Genomic DNA, 17,324 nt, shown 5'->3' with positions numbered 1-17,324 from the left:
AATTTGGACCCCTTCTTCTACAAAACTGCTTTAGCTGGGTTAAACTCCTTGATTTAAATCTGCATAGAAAAAAACCCTATTACCCTGAAGCATCATTGGGCTCTGAGTCATATGGGTCTATTGAATTGTCAAATGTAAAATCATTTCACGATCTTGATATCTAAGACCACTCTCGGAGGTTGACCCAGGAAAGGGTTCTTTCTTAACGGATGGTGCATTCTGTCCAATTCCAAACCTTCTGGAAAATATTCAACCCCCAACATATCTGCAATCCAATTCCTGAAAAATTTTGTAGGGTTCACTCTTTGAATACCCTCTGGGTGTCCCACTTTTTAAATATTATTTCAATGACTCTGGTTCTCCAATGAATCAATTTTCTGTAAAAGTCTCTCTTCTGAACGTCCCATCCAGTAAATGACTCTTCAATTTGATCAACTCTGTCATCAACATTCTTAACTCTCTCTTTTACCACATCAACAGCTGTCAAGCGCTTGTTAATATCCATTTTCATTGAGGCAATTTCTCCTGACATATCAGTTATTTTTACTTTAATGTCAGCAAACTGTTCATCAATACTGTGAAAACTGTTTGACATATATTCCATTATATTAACATTGTGTTTTGTCAATTCTTCATACATAGTCACTATATCAGGACCTGTGATGGACTCATTAAAACTGGTGAAGGTGCCTTTAATGTTCTGGGCCCACCTTCAATCGCATTAGTAGCAGCTATTAATAATTCTTGATTTTCTTCATCCAGAAATTCCAGTTCTTCTTCTTCCTCTTCTTCAGGCACTAAGATCTCCTCCCTGGTGGCCTGGCTATGGGACTGGGCTGACCTCATCGGCACAGCACAGAGCGGGCCCCCCTGCTGCCCAGACCAGATTGAGGACCTCGTGCATGTGTGTATTCACACGCATCCTCATAGTGCTGGATGTGTGATAGCAGGTGTCTGTTGACGGCATGTCACTGCAGGCCAGTGTGCCAAAAGATGTGCTGATGCACTCATGTTCGCATCCCATGCCCCTCCCCCGCGCTCCTCAACACAGCTAGCCACGCACGTCACCTCAACCCCATGGACATCCTGGACTGATGACAGCAAGGTTGCAGCAGCGCCATCTTGCGACGCTCTGCGCACGAAGGATGCCGACGCCTCCCCCATCCCAGCCGGAGATGTACGCTGCATCTTCGGCTCCATTGAACACTGATCCTGAGGCTTCTTCTGTCTGGAAGACCCAACTTACATTTTTTTAAACACTTTAAAATACAGTTTTTTCGATTGTTGTGCTTTTCCTTTCTTCACTTCTTTCATCTTCAGAAATTAAGAAACTTTTCCCAATTATTCAAGCTCTTGTTCAGTCCTATAAATTTGGGCTTTATACAGTCTAGTTAGGGAGAGTTGATTTCCCATGTCTTCATCCCAACGCCATCTTGCCACGCGCCCCCAGTAATATTTCACTCTTGTCCCAGTTAACTTTGTACCCAGACATTGCTCCATATTGCTCTAAACAATCTTACAAATGTCTCAAAGATTGTTCAGGATGTGTTAAATATATCACACATCATCTGCAAATAAATGAATCTTATACTCATCTTCAGCAATTTTTATTCCTTTAATATTACTAATTTGTCTAATGGCTTGTGCCAATGGTTCTATGACCAATGCAAGTAAGGCAGGTGACAATGGGCAACCCTGGTGTGTTGATCTCAATAAATTAAATGAAGATGTTTGTCCATTCGTTCCACCCTAGCAATGGGATTTTATATAATGCCTTAACCCAACCAGTAAAAAGTGGCCTGAAATTAAATTTTTCTAGTACTTTGAATAAAAAAGGCCATTCCACTCGGTCAAAAGCTTTTTCCGCATCAAGTGCAACTATCACTTGGTTGGGTTGATGTCTCGAAGCATTGATCAAAGTAATCAGTCTAAGAATATTATCCAAAGCAGAGCTCTACTTAATAAAACCTGTCTGATCAACATGTACCAATTGTGGTAAATATTTAGCAAGTCTATTTGCTAATATTTAAGCTACTGTTTTATAATCCACATTCAATAGAGTGTGACAGGGTACTTAGAGGTGGCTTGGGAGGAATTGCTAGAGCAGCTTGCCTACACACATTTTAAAACACAGAATATTTGCAAGACTTTTGCAGAAAGCAACAAAGTATCGACAGACAGTTCGCCTGGGAGAGCATATGATTTTTGCAGGCAGAGACAGAACAGCTTTGCTCTCAGAGAAGGAGGGTGGAAAACAGAGAAAACACAGAAATCCATTCCAGAGAGACAAGCTGGCAAACTTTGGAAGGCTGCCTGATCAAAGGAAAAGACCTAAAGTGTGAAAGGTATCCTGAAAGAAAGAAGATCATCTGGAGAACCCTGGAGGGGGCAAGTTTTGTCAACAAGACTGATTGAGAAGGAATCAGTTTTGGGTGTCCTGGAAAAGGAAGCTCTCTCTGAAACCAGCAAGAACCCTCCTGAGAGGTAACCATTTGCCTGTTAAACACCAAAGCCTGGTGAACTTTGTTCATGCCAACTTCTGTGCACAGCACAAGGATTGGCTGCAATCAGTGAGAATGGATTGTGATCCAAAGAACTTTTCTAATCTTAAATGTACATTACACACACCTGTGCTTAGTATTAGAGTGGGGGAGGGGGCGGATTAAGTAGGTTAGGTAGGTTAAGTAATAAGTTAAAGTTTAATTTTGTTTTCTTGTTCAATTATAATTAAAAACTACTTTTGTTTAAGTAACCCTGTGTTGTGGTGCATATCTATTGCTGCTGGTTTTGGGGGGGAGGGTCCTCTATACTCGGTAACAAAAGAAATTGGTCGACATGAATCTACTTTCAAAGGGTCTCTGTCTTTCTTTGGAATTACTGTAATTATTGCTCTTGAAAAAGAATCTGGAAATAATTCCTCTTCTCTTGCTTGTTTAAGCACATCCATGAATACAGAGAACAAAGCTTCATAAAACTCCTTATAAAACTCAGCAGTAAATCCGTCATCTTCTGGAGGTTTCCCATTTGGCATTGTCTCTATAACCTCCTTAATTTCATAATTTATAAATGGAACCTTCAGTTCCTTCACAGCCTCATTCCTCAAAACTGGCAAATCTAATGCAGATAAAAAAGAATCAACAAAACTCTTGTCTTGAACCTCCTCAGAGGTATATAACTCTTTTTTTTATTTTTTATTTTTCACACCATAAATCACATTAACCATGGTACACACTTTTTCCTTTTCACACATATACAGTGCCATTTTCTCCCCACCCTCCCTCCTCCCATCCCACCCTCCCTACCTCCCCCTCCCGTCCATTTAAGGTATAGAATCTAGGATAAATTAAACCAGTCAGACAATGTTGTCATTCAATAAAAATACACCAGAAATTCTACTGAGTCCATTCTTTTCATTTCCTTTTCCTTCCGTTAACTTAGGTAATGATTGTCCCCGGTAGGTTTTCGCTATTGTATTTAATGTAAGGCTCCCATATTTGTTCGAATATTTCAATATTATTTCTTAAACTATATGTTATTTTTTCTAATGGAATACATTCATTCATTTCTATATATCATTGTTGTATTTTCAAATTATCTTCCAATTTACAGGTTGACATAATACATTTTTTTGCTACGGCTAGAGCTATCTTAACAAATCTTTTTTGTGCATCCTCCAAATCAATTCGAAATTCTTTGTTTTTTATGTTACTTAGGAGGAAGATCTCTGGATTCTTTGGTATATTGTTTTCTGTTATTTTATTTAATATCTGATTTAGATCTTCCCAAAATTTTTTTACTTTCTCACATGTCCATATTGCATGAATTGTTGTTCCCATTTCTTTTTTACATCGAAAACATCTATCAGATACTGTTGGGTCCCATTTATTTAACTTTTGAGGTGTAATGTATAGCCTGTGTATCCAGTTATATTGTATCATACGTAACCTCGTATTTATTGTATTTCACATCGTTCCGGAGCATAACTTCTTCCATGTTTCCTTTTTTATCTTTATATTTAAATCTTGTTCCCATTTTTGTTTAGTTTTACCATTTGTTTCCTCATTCTCCTTTTCTTGCAGTTTAATATACATATTTGTTATAAATCTTTTGATTATCATTGTATCTGTAATCACATATTCAAGGTTACTTCCCTCTGGCAAACTCAAACTGCTTCCTAATTTATCCTTCAAGTAGGATCTCAATTGGTAATATGCCAGCGCTGTATCTTGAGTTATATTGTACTTATCTCTCATTTGTTCAAAGGATAAGAATCTATTTCCTGAAAAACAATTTTCTATTCTTTTAATCCCTTTTTTTCCCCATTCTCTAAAGGAAAGGTTATCTATTGTAAAAGGGAGTAACTTGTTTTGCGTCAATATTCGTTTTGGTAATTGATAATTTGTTTTATTTCTTTCTACATGAATCTTCTTCCAAATTTTGAGGAGATGATGTAATACTGGAGAACTTCTATGTTGTACCAATTTTTCATCCCATTTATATAATATGTGTTCAGGTATCTTTTCCCCTATTTTATCTAATTCTAATCTCGTCCAATCTGGCTTTTCCCTTGTTTGATAAAAATCTGATAGGTATCTTAATTGTGCGGCTCTATAATAATTTTTAAAGTTTGGCAGTTGTAAGCCTCCTTGTTTATACCATTCTGTTAATTTATCTAGTGCTATCCTCGGTTTCCCCCCTCTCCATAAAAATTTCCTTATTATTTTCTTTAACTCCTTGAAGAATTTCTCTGTCAGTTGTATTGGCAATGCCTGAAATAAGTATAATATCCTTTGAAAAATGTTCATTTTAATACAGTTTATCCTTCCTATTAGTGTTAGTGGTAAATCTTTCCAATGCTCTAAATCGTCCTGTAATTTTTTCATTAGTGGATAATAATTGAGTTTATATAGTTGGCCGAGATTTTTGTTTATTTGTACACCTAGGTATCTTATTGCTTGCATTTGCCATCTAAATGGTGATTCCTTCTTAAATTTTGAGAAATCCGCATTATTCATAGGCATTGCTTCACTTTTATTTACGTTTATCTTGTAACCCGACACTTCTCCATATTCCTTCAATTTCTTATATAATTCTTTTATTGATAGTTCTGGTTCTGTTAAGTACACTATAACATCATCCGCAAATAAACTGATTTTATATTCCTTGTCTTTTATTTTTATTCCTCTTATATTATTATCTGTTCTTATCAATTCTGCTAGTGGTTCTATAGCTAACGCAAACAATAAAGGTGATAGTGGGCATCCCTGCCGTGTTGACCTGCTTAAGTTAAATTGCTTTGATACATGTCCATTTACTGTCACTTTCGCTAACGATCCCTTATATAATGCTTTAATCCAATGAATATACTTCTCCGGTAAACTGAATGTTTGCAATACTTTGAACAAATAATTCAATTCTACTCTGTCAAAGGCCTTCTCTGCGTCTAAAGCAACTGCTACTGTAGGTGCTTTATTCCCTTCTACTGCATGAATTAAGTTAATAAATTTACAAATATTGTCTGTTGTGCGTCTTTTTTTGATAAATCCAGTTTGGTCTAAATTTACCATTTTCGTTACATACTCTGCTAATCTGTTTGCTAATAGTTTAGCTATTATCTTATAATCTGTGTTAAGTAAAGATATTGGTCTATATGACGCTGGTGAGAGTGGATCTTTCCCTTGCTTTAGTATTACTGTAATTATTGCTGTTTTACATGAATCTGGTAAGCTTTGTGTTTTATCAATCTGGTTGATTATTTCCAGGAGGGACGGAATTAATAAGTCTTTAAATGTTTTGTAGAATTCTATTGGGAATCCATCCTCTCCTGGTGTCTTATTATTTGGTAATTATTTTATTATCTCTTGTATTTCTACTATTCCAAATGGCTTTGTTAATTTATTTTGTTCCTCTATTTGTAGTTTTGGTAGTTCAATTTTAGTCAGAAATTCATCTATTTTCCCTTCTTTCCCTTCGTTTTCAGTTCGGTATAATTGTTCATAGAATTCTCTAAAGTTTTCCTTAATTTTTTTTGGATTATATGTAATTTGTTTGTCTTTTTTCCTTGATGCCAATACCATTTTCTTAGCTTGTTCTGCCTTAAGCTGCCATGCTAGGATTTTGTGCGTTTTTTCACCTAGTTCATAATATTTCTGTTTTGTCTTCATTATATTCTTCTCCACCTTATATGTTTGTAGTGTTTCATATTTTATTTTTTTATCCGCCAATTCTCTTCTTTTAGTTGTATCTTCCTTCATTGCTAATTCTTTTTCTATATTTACTATTTCCCTTTCCAACTGCTCTGTTTCCTGATTATAGTCCTTCTTCATCTTGGTTACATAACTTATTATTTGCCCTCTAATGAATGCTTTCATTGCATCCCATAGTATAAACTTATCTTCCATTGATTCCGTATTTATTTCAAAATACATTTTTATTTGTTTTTCAATAAATTCTCTAAAATCCTGTCTTTTAAGTAACATGGGGTTTAATCTCCATCTATACATTCTTGGAGGGATGTCCTCTAATTTTACTGTCAATATTAAGGGTGAATGGTCCGATAGTACTCTAGCTTTATATTCTGTTTTTCTTACTCTATCTTGCATACGAGCTGATAACAAAAATAGGTCTATTCTTTAGTATGTTTTATGTCTAGCCGAGTAATATGAATATTCCTTTTCCTTTGGGTGTTGTTTCCTCCATATATCCAAAAGTTGCATTTCTTCCATCGATTTAATTATAAATTTGGTTACTTTGTTCTTTCTGTTAATTTTTTTCCCAGTTTTGTCCATATTTGAATCCAAATTCAGGTTGAAATCCCCTCCTATTAATATGTTCCCTTGCGTATCTGCTACCTTCAAAAAGATATCTTGCATAAACTTTTGATCTTGTTCGTTAGGTGAATATACATTGAGTAGATTCCAAAACATAACATAACATAACATAACAATTACAGCACGGAAACAGGCCATTAGGCCCTTCTAGTCCACACCGAACCAAATACCCCTTTCTAGTCCCATCTCCCTGCACAATGCCCATAACCCTCCATCTTCTTCTCATCCATATACCTGTCCAACCTTTTCTTAAATAATACAATTGACTCCGCTGCCACTATTTCTCCCGGAAGATCATTCCACACGGCTACCACTCTCTGAGTAAAGAAGTTCCCCCTCATGTTACCTCTAAACCTCTTCCCCTTAATTCTTAACTCATGTCCTCTTGTTTTAATCTTTCCTCCTCTTAACGGAAATAGTCAATCCACATCCACTCTGTCTATCCCTTTCATAATCTTAAATACTTCTATCAAATCCCCTCTCAACCTTCTATGCTCCAAAGAATAAAGACCTAATCTGTCCAATCTCTCCCTATACTCTAGATGCTTAAACCCAGGTAACATTCTGGTAAACCTTCCCTGAACTCTCTCCACTCTGTTTATATCCTTCCTATAATTAGGCGACCAGAACTGCACACAGAACTCCAAATTAGGCCGCACCAACGTCTTATACAATCTCAACATCACCTCCCAACTCCTATATTCCATGCAATGATTGATAAAGGCCAGCATACTAAAAGCCTTCTTCACCACCCTATTCACGTGAGTTTCTACCTTCAGGGAACGATGTACCGTCACTCCTAAATCTTTCTGCTCTTCTGTATTCCTCAATGCTCTCCCATTTACCACGTATGTCCTATTCTGATTCTTCTTACCAAAATGAAGCACCTCACACTTATCAGCATTAAATTCCATCTGCCATTTTTCAGCCCACTTTTCTAAGCAGCCCAAATCCCTCTGCAATCCTTGAAAACCTTCTTCGTTATCCACTATTCCACCTATCTTAGTATCATCTGCATATTTACTAATTCAATTCACCACCCCATCATCTAGATCATTAATGTATATAACAAACAACAATGGGCCTAATACAGATCCTTGAGGCACACCACTGGTCACCGGCCTCCAACCTGACAGACAATTATCCACTACCACTCTCTGGCCTCTCCCTTTCAGCCAATGTTCAATCCATTTGACTATCTTAAAATTTATACCTAAAGACTGCACCTTCCTAACTAACCTTCCATGTGGTACCTTATCGAAGGCCTTACTGAAGTCCATATAGACAACATCCACTGCGCTACCCTCATCCACATTCCTAGTCACCTCTTCAAAAAATTCAATCAGATTGGTCAAACATGACCTTCCTCCCACAAATCCATGTTGAGTGCTCCTGATCAGACCCTGTCTATCCAGATGTTTATAAGTACTATCTCTAAGAATTTTCTCCATTAATTTACCTACCACAGACGTCAAACGTACAGGCCGATAGTTGCCAGGCTTCCTCCTTGAACCCTTTTTAAATAACGGAACCACATGCGCAATGCGCCAATCCTCCGGCACTATCCCCATATCTAATGACATTAGGAAAATTACCGCCAGAGCCTCTGCTATTTCCTCCTTCACTTCTCTCAATGTCCTGGGGAAGATCCCGTCTGGTCCCGGAGACTTATCCACCTTTATATTCTTCAAAAACCTTAAAACTACACCTTTTGTAATCTCTATATTCCCCATATTTACCCAATTTGCTTTTTTTTATCTCACATCTCCCAATATCCTTCTCCTTAGTGAATACCGAAGAAAATATATCTCCAAATTTATCCAAATATATCTGACATTTTATCATTACATATCTCCCTGCTGGATCTATTATTTCCTCTTCTATTTTAAATGGCACATTTTTACTAATTAATATAGCTACTCCTCTTGCTTTTGAATTATACGATGCTGCTGTTACGTGTCCTACACAATCTCTCTTTAATTTCTTGTGCTCCAATTCAGTTAAATGTGTTTCTTGCACAAATGCTATATCAATTTTTTTCTTTTTTCAGTAAATTTAGCAGTTTCTTCCTTTTAATTTGGTTATGTATTCCATTAATATTTAAAGTCATATAGTTCAACGTAGCCATTTTATACTTTGTTTATCTTCCCTTTCTGTTTCTCCATCATTACCTTTCCTTCTTATCCATTTCTGTTTTCTTGTTTTAAACCCTTTATAAGACAACATTCCTAAAACATCAAACATTTTCCTTATTCTCCTATTTAAAACTTCTTTAGCCCCAATCTCCCCTTCCCCTCCTGAGTTGTCCTTTATCCCTTGTCGGACAACCACATCTCCCCTCACCATTTGGATTTGCAAATTCACTCGCAAGCGTCAGCTGATTTTGCAGTGACCGTAACTCCTCCCCACCCAGCCCCCCCAGAAAAGATTTCACTTTTCATGTAACAAAGGTCACTCTTTTAGTTCCCTCCTTATTCCCTCTATTCCATTTCCTTCCCTTATTAATTCTTGTCTATACTATCTATATTTTCCTCTAAATACGGATACATTCATGTATGCACATTATACATATACACACATAAACCTCTTTACCCACATACATATAAATCGTGGTCATTTTTACTCTTATTACATATCTTCATCTCTCTGGTTGTTTTGTAGTTGTTCTGCAAATTTCTTTGCTTCCTCTGGATCCGAGAATAGTTTTTTTTTTCCATAAGATCGTTTTCGATGTATTGAACTCCTTTCTCTTCTTCAGGAGTTCAAAACTTATGTGTCTTTTTAGTTCTCAGTCTTTTGTACTCTCGTTACACGTCTTCATCCCTCAGTCTATTTTGTAATTGTTCTGCAAATTTTCGTGCTTCCTCTGGATCCGAGAATAGTCTGTTTTGTTGTCCTGGAATAAATATTTTCAATACCGCTGGATGCTTTAGTATAAATTATACCCTTTTTTCCATAAAATCGCCTTTGCTGTATTGAACTCCTTTCTCTTCTTCAGGAGTTCAAAACTTATATCTGGATAAATGAAGATTTTTTGCCCTTTGTACTCCAGTGGCTTGTTGCCCTCTCTTACTTTTTCCATTGTCTTCTCCAGTACCTTTTCTCTTGTAGTATATCTTAGGAATTTTACTAAAATAGATCTTGGCTTTTGTTGTGGTTGTGGTTTAAAGGCCAATGCTCTCTGTGCCCTTTCTATTTCCATTTCTTGCTGTAGTTCTGGACATCCTAGGATCCTGGGGATCCAATCTTTTATAAACTCTCTCATATTCTTGCCCTCTTCATCTTCCTTAAGGCCCACTATCTTTATGTTATTTCTTCTGTTATAATTTTCCATTATATCTATTTTCTGAGCTAACAGTTCTTGTGTCTCTATAACTTTTTTATTAGATTCCTCTAATTTATTTTTTAAGTCCTCTACATCCATTTCTACTGCTGCTTCCCGCTCTTCCATCTTGTCCATTCTCTTTCCCATTTCTGTTAAGGTCATATCTATTTTATTCATTTTCTCTTCTGTATTGTTTATTCTTCTTCTTAAGTCATTAAATTCTTGCGCTTGCCATTCTTTAAATGACTCCATGTATTCTTTAATAAGAGAAAGTATATCCTTTATCTTGCCTTTCCCTTCTTCTTCTATTTCACTGTACTCTTCCTCTTCCTCTTCTTCTTCCTCTGGGTTGGCCTGTTGTTTCTTTGTTGCCCTTCTCTTCTTTCTTGTTTTCATTGTCTTCTATGTTCTCCTCTTGCTGCAGGTGTTCTGCAGCTGTCATTGCCGGCTGTGGAGATCGACTCCCCAGCTGGTCACCCCTCCCGTCGGTGTGTTTTTTTGCATGCGCGGTTGCGCACTTTTACTCGGCTCAGCGAGCCATTTTTATAGTCCACTTTCTACCGACCTGAGGGAGCGGGTTTCTCTCTCCACCGCGGGCCTCTTCGAACAGGTAAGGCCTTCTCCTTCTTCTTCCGTTGTCTTCTCTTCCTCTCTTCTTACCGTTGATTTCAATTTTTCTTTTTTCGTCGCCATCTTCTTTCCACCTTTATACTCACTTTTCTTTAATTTTTATTTTTGTGCCTTTGTGTTTTCCTTTGTTTTTTCCGACTTTTCTGGAGAGGGCTGGAGTTCATCGTCCGGCCACTACTCCATCACGTGACTCCTCGAGGTATTGATAAAAGTAACAAAGTTGATCATTAATTTCCTGATGTTTATAAGTGGCTGTCAAATTCTTTTTTACAGCATTAATAGTCTTCAAAGCATGTTTGGTCTTCAATTGCCAAGCCAGAACCTTATGGTCCTATCCCCTAATTCATAATAATGTTGTTTTGATCTCTGTATTAATCTTCAATATTGGTATGTGTGTAACGTATTATAATGAAGTTTTAGTCTAGTTAAAGCTAAGTCAACTGATATTTTCTTCTCCAAATTCTGGCCTGAAACGTCAATAATATGCCTTTCCCTCCAATGGATGATGTGAGACTGAAAGGTAAATTATTGGAAGGTGTTCCAAGAGATCGGATATACAAGTATTTTGATAGTCAGAGATGGATTAAGAATAGTTAACATGGCTATGTTCATGGTAGGTCATGTTTAACCAAACTTAAACTGGATATTGTCTACATGGTCAATAGTAAGGCCATTCACAAGGTCCCACACGGGAGGTTAGTCCAAAAGATTCAGATGCTTGATATGCATAGTAAGGTATTGCACAGTATTTGACAATGGATAGATGAGAGTGATAGTGGATGATTGAATCTCAGACTGGAGGCATGCGATTCTTGGTCTGCCTCAAGAATCGGTTCTTGGACCATTGCTATTTGTCATCTACATAAATCATGTGGATGAATGTGAGGTAAATTGGATCAGCAACTTTGTGGATGACAAAGTTTGGAGCCGTTGTGTACAGTGAGGAAGGGTTTTAAAGCTTGCTGAGGGATCTGGTCTCACTGGAGAAATGGGTGAAAAGTGGCAGATAGAATTTCACATGAGGTGTTGCATTTTAAGGACAAACCAAGGTAAAATAAACACAGTAAAATGGTTGGACACTGAGGGACATGGTAGACCAGAGGAAGTGAAACACAAACATCTGCAGACACTGTGATTTTAGTTTAAAAAAAAAACTGGTTTACCGGAGGAACTCAACCGGTCTCACAGTGTCCATGTGAGATAAATATATATTACCAATGATTCAGGCCTGAGATGCTTTTCCAGGAACAGAGTGATATAGGAATACAGATAATGTACATAATTCTCTGAAAGTGGCATCACAGGTGGAGAGGTTTGTCAAGAGAGCTTTTTACATATTGGCCTTCATGAATCAAAATATCGTGTGCAGGTTTGGTCACTTAACTACAGAAAAAATATCAATAAGACAGAAAGAGTGCAGAGAAGATTTACCGGGATGTTTCCAGAATTCAGGAATTGTGTTCCACAGGAAGTGTGAACAGATTATGACCAGGGGTGCAGTGCTAATGTCTTAGGTGCCCACAGCTGACTAAGTGCCTGCCATTTCCTATATCCTCTCTCTATATGTGTCACACCTAGTGCATGAAATGAGCAGGTACACAATTTGGATGGAACATATAGACTGTATATTTCAGAATGTAAGTCAACCTTCAGGTATGTCGGGTCCTCATTTTCAGCCTCATTTTCATGTTTTATCATTTTTTTATGTGGTTGGTGTGCTGTGCAGTGGACAAAAGAAAAATCCACACAGAAGCTGTAAGGGAGTTGAACCAAGCAACTCTCAGAAAGCTTATCAGCACCACTCCATAATCCTTTGTCCCCCGCCCCCCCCCCCGCCCCCCCCCCCCCCCCCATCCAACCAGGACTGTTGTGATATCAGCCCAATGTGAGCCTGCACCTATGTGATTTGGTTCACTTGTGGATCAGAGCAGCCCACTACATGATCCCCGCCCCCCCCACAACAAATGGAACCTTTCCATCAGGCCATTAGACTGTGTGTGGTAGGCCATGTTGTGCTGTTACAGAGACTCTAGGAGGTGTGCCAGTGCAGCCCATAGGCCGGACATGAACTGTACCCACCTGTCTGACATGATATTGGAAGGAAGGCCGAAATGGGCTATCCAGTTGGCAATGAGGGCCCAGGAGCAGGATGTTATGGACATGTTCGAGAATGGGACAGATTCTGGCCATCTAGTGAAACTGTCCAACATCTTTAACAGGTACATGACAACTTTGGAAATTGGCAGTGGCCTGATGTTCACGTGGATGTAGTCAAGTCATCTGTAGGTCGGCGCGGGAAGGACTGAAAAAGGGTTTTCACATGCCCCCACACCTTGGATGTCTGACAGTACAGGCAAGTTCTGACCCAGGGGCTGACCTGTTTACACAGGCCATGCTGCATAAATTTGTGTGCAATTAGTTGAGTTGTCACCCAGGTGCATGGGCCAACCCATGTACCGCATTGAAGATGTGACGCTCCTACATGGAGGGAACGATGAGCCATGGTTGGCTGGTGGACACATCACAGAGAAGTGTGATTTCAGATGGCCTGAATGCATGTTTTCCAGCTGTAGACTTGAGACTGTAATTCGGTAGGTTGGTATCTCGCCATCCTTCCTCTGGGCCTTTGCGCGCGCCGTATAGTTGATTCCGGGGGACAGTGAATTGCCAAACAGGATGGATGTACCGGGACAACGCCTCAGCCACGAGGTTGTTCTTGCCGGAAATGTGCTTGATAGCCATTGTGTTCTCTGTGATATGAGAGGTGACGCTGCTGCCTTGCCAACCGCGGATCCGACACCTTGGTGAAAGCAAAAGTGAGGGGCTTGTGATCGGTGAAGTACATAAAATCCTGTCCTTGAGGAAATAGCGGAAATGGCATATGGTGAGGTAGAGGGTTAGCAACTCCCTGTCAAATGCACTACTGCTCTGGGGGTCGCAGGTGTCTGCTGAAGAAAGCGAGTGTCTCCGATATCCATCAATCAGCTGCTCCAGGACACCACCGACAGCTGTGTTGGATGCATTGACTGTGAGGGAAGTGGCCACACTGACGCGTGGTTGAACTAGAAGGATGGCATTGGCCAGAGCATCTTTAACCTGGTTGAAAGCTGCCGTAGATTGACATCCCAGCTGAGTTCTTTGGACTGACCAGACAGCAGCTCGAAAAGAGGTCGCGTGATCCTGGCAGCTGACGGCAGGAACCAATGGTAGAAGTTGACCATCCCAACAAACTCCTGCAAACCTTTGACCACAGTTGGCTTGTCAAACTTACAAATGGCCTTTACCTTTGACAGAAGAAAGACCGCCCCATGTTCATTGATGAGGTGCCTAAGCAAATCGATGGCTATCAGGCCCAAATGACATTTCGCTGGGTTAATGGCTTGGAGGTAGTCACTCAATCACTGGCAGAGCAGCTGCAGGTGTGTTAGGTGCTTCCTTCATGAACAACTAGTGATGAGGAAGTTGTCTGGGTAGATAAAAACAAAATCTAGGTGGCGCCCTACCGAGTCCATTAGTCTCCAGAAATGGAATGATGAGGGCTGTCTTGGGAACATTGCTGGAAAGCACTGGGACCTGGCGGTACCTCTGGACAAGGTCAATTTTTGATAAGGTCCCCACTCCATATAGGTTGGCCGTGAAGTCCTGTATGTGGGGAATTGGGTACTGGTCGGCTGTCATGGCATTGTTGAGCCCGCAATGTCTCTATCCCCCAGAAGACTTCAGCACCATGTGTAGAGAAGCAGCCCATGGTCTCTCCGTATGTCGAACGATTGCCATCTTTTCCATCTTCCTCTTCTTCCTTGACGAGCAGCAGCTTATCAAGAGGAAGCCTGTGTGCCCGGTCATGTAGCGGTCTCTGTGTGGGGATGTGGTGCTGGACACCATGTTTCCGGACCGCGGTGGAGTAATGTGGCAATATAATATCCAGTATTCCTGTCCGGTTCTGACAAGCTCATTGCCCGATAAGGTGAGTCAATGTGGGGAGGGTGCAGGGAGTGGGAACTGGCTTCTCAAAAATAAAGGTCTGGATGGTCCTGGAATTGTCCTGGATTTGGTTATTCACAAACACACACACACACACACACACACACACACACACACACACACACACACACACACACACACACACACACACACACACACACACACACACACACACACACACACACACACACACACACACTTGGCAGTTGACACGACTTCCGACCAGGTTCCAGTTGGAGAGGTCTCACTGCTCTTTACATACACACACTAATCTTTACATTCTGGTGTTGAACTTCAGCTTTTGTATCTGCTCAGTGAGTGGAAACAGCACCTTATTTCTACCTTGCTCTATTTTCTCCAACTGACAGGACCCTTATGAGCGGTCCATAGCTCCCTGAAGGGGATCGTGTGGACTGGAAGATACACAACAGGCTGGCCTTGATCAGACAAGTCAGGTTATGTGGCTGCTGTTTCAGACTTCAGTTAGACCACACACAGGATGCCATGCAGTTCCATTCACCGAAGTACAGTAAGGATGAGGGGGCTTGGAGAGAAAGCACAGGAGGTTTACCAACAGGCAGCCTGGATTTTGGAGTATGAGGTATGTGGAAAGGTTGGAAACATATGCATTTCTTTTTAGGAGCTTCAGATGCTAAAGGGTGACCAGAAAGAAATTAGTAAAAGAATGAGCAGGAGAGAGAGATTTCAAAGTCTTTACCAGGGCAGAAATATGAAATACCAGAGTGCAAAGTTTTAAAGGTGAGAGGGGGAAAGCTGAAAGTAGATTTATGGTGCAAATTCATGAGCCTGGAATGTGCAACGATGGGAGTTGGTGGAAGCAGCAATATTTGAGAGTCATTTAGACAGGACATGAAAAGGCAGGGAATGGAGGACTTGGTGCTGGTCGATGGAGATTGGTTTGATTTGGCAACATCGTTGGAACATTGTTGGTGAAGGGGCTTGTTCCTGTGCTGTACTGTTTCAGATGAAATTCCTGGGATCCCCTTGATCCCATTGGCTTTGATGAGATATTTTTAAATTTCACAGTAAATCCTTCAATAAGTAAAGGTTCTTACTGAGAGTATCATCTACTTTTTAACTCCTGACCCCAGTTTGTCATTCTCCACCATGTGTAATGATTCATAATTTAAATGTTCTAACCTGGATTTTTTTGCCAAAGAAAAACTATTTCACTTGATGTGAGTGGAAAAACTGGTATCAACGTGTATGTCTTGGAACTCACTTCATGGGGGAGAAAACTTTCTTGGATTATTGTATCACTTTGTGCTTCCACAATATAACAGAATTTCCACAAATTTGTATTTATGAACAGAACAACTTGTGAACCCAGTCACATGTACAAACACCCTCCACCCCATCGAACCTTCCCCTAACCCCTGCCTGGACTTCACTATCCCCTCTGATCTTCCTCCCTTGGAAACTGAATACTCTGTCCTCAATAGAGGCATCATCTTCCTTTCCCTTCCCCCCCCCACCCCACCATAACGAGATCTGCACACACCATGATGCTGAATTCTTCTTCTGTTGGCTGCAGCTCCAGGCCTACTTCCACAACCATGATTCTCCACCCCCACTACAGATCCCGTCTCTCACGTGAAACCTTCTTCATCCTCCTGGACACCTCGATCTGGTCTTCTTCCTGCTCAGGACCTTGATATTTCCTTGCCTTCTTCAAACTTCTCAGGACATGGAGCTGTTTTGCATCCAGGATAGGTTGTCCTTTATACCAAGGAACTTTGTGCTCTACTCCCTCTCTAAGATAGCCATTCATGTTTAATGGAGATTTGTCGATCTTTGTCCTCCAGAAGCCCACAAACATCTCTTTTCTCTTCTCTATGTTGAAACTCAGTTTCTTGCTCTCAAATTTATGACCCTCCCAACTGTCTCTCTCTCTGTCAGCCAACTTGAATTGTTACTGATGAGCCCAACCACTGTTGCATCATCTGTAAACAATGAAATGGTTTAAACTGAATCAATCAGTGTAGATGTGAGCCAGCAACATGAAGAGTGGTGGGTTGAGTTGGTGGGCAGTGTGATGGTACTTGAGATACTTCTACCAGTAGACTGTTGTCTTTCGGGCAAGAAGTTCAGAATCAGTTGCAGAAAAGGGCATGATTCTCAGTGAGTAGTTTACCCACCAGCTTCCGAGGTATGATCGTGTTCAATGTCGAGGTGAAGTCAATGAACAATGCCTGGACTAGGAGGCTTCATACTCAGGGTGGTCAGGATGGTGTGGACCAGTTTAATTTTAAATTAGGATTTACAGCATGATGACAGGCCATTTTGGCCCACGGGTCCGTGCCACTGAATTACACCCTATTAATCTACAGCTCCAACATTTTCTTCATGGTGGGAGAAAATGGAAGCCCCTGAGGAAAACCCAGGGGAAAAATGTATAAACTCCTTACAGACAGCATGGGATTCCAAGACTGGTTTCGATCACTGGTGCTATAACAGCATTGCACTAACTGCTCTGCTAACAGTGTGTTTGGATAGTAGGAAACTGGAACAGGTCCAATGTCACTGGAACGTGT

At 40.0% G+C, this 17,324-nt stretch overlaps 1 protein-coding gene across 1 annotated transcript in view; it reads right to left on the bottom strand.

Annotated features, from left to right (window-relative positions):
• The window catches only part of LOC138743724 (alpha-1,4-N-acetylglucosaminyltransferase-like), a 73,372-nt gene extending 56,699 nt beyond the window's left edge, over positions 1–16,673 (bottom strand). Inside the window, exon 1 of the mRNA XM_069899368.1 lies at positions 16,292–16,673. The gene's annotated coding sequence lies outside the window, so the exon portion shown is untranslated. The remainder of the gene's footprint in view (positions 1–16,291) is intronic.
• Positions 16,674–17,324: the final 651 nt, after the last annotated feature.

Source organism: Narcine bancroftii, chromosome 9 (genome assembly GCF_036971445.1).
Source record: "Narcine bancroftii isolate sNarBan1 chromosome 9, sNarBan1.hap1, whole genome shotgun sequence".
NCBI classification, from domain to species: domain Eukaryota; kingdom Metazoa; phylum Chordata; class Chondrichthyes; order Torpediniformes; family Narcinidae; genus Narcine; species Narcine bancroftii.
The sequence above is the reverse complement of the archived record's forward strand: the minus strand, read 5'-3'. Positions and strand labels throughout refer to the sequence as shown.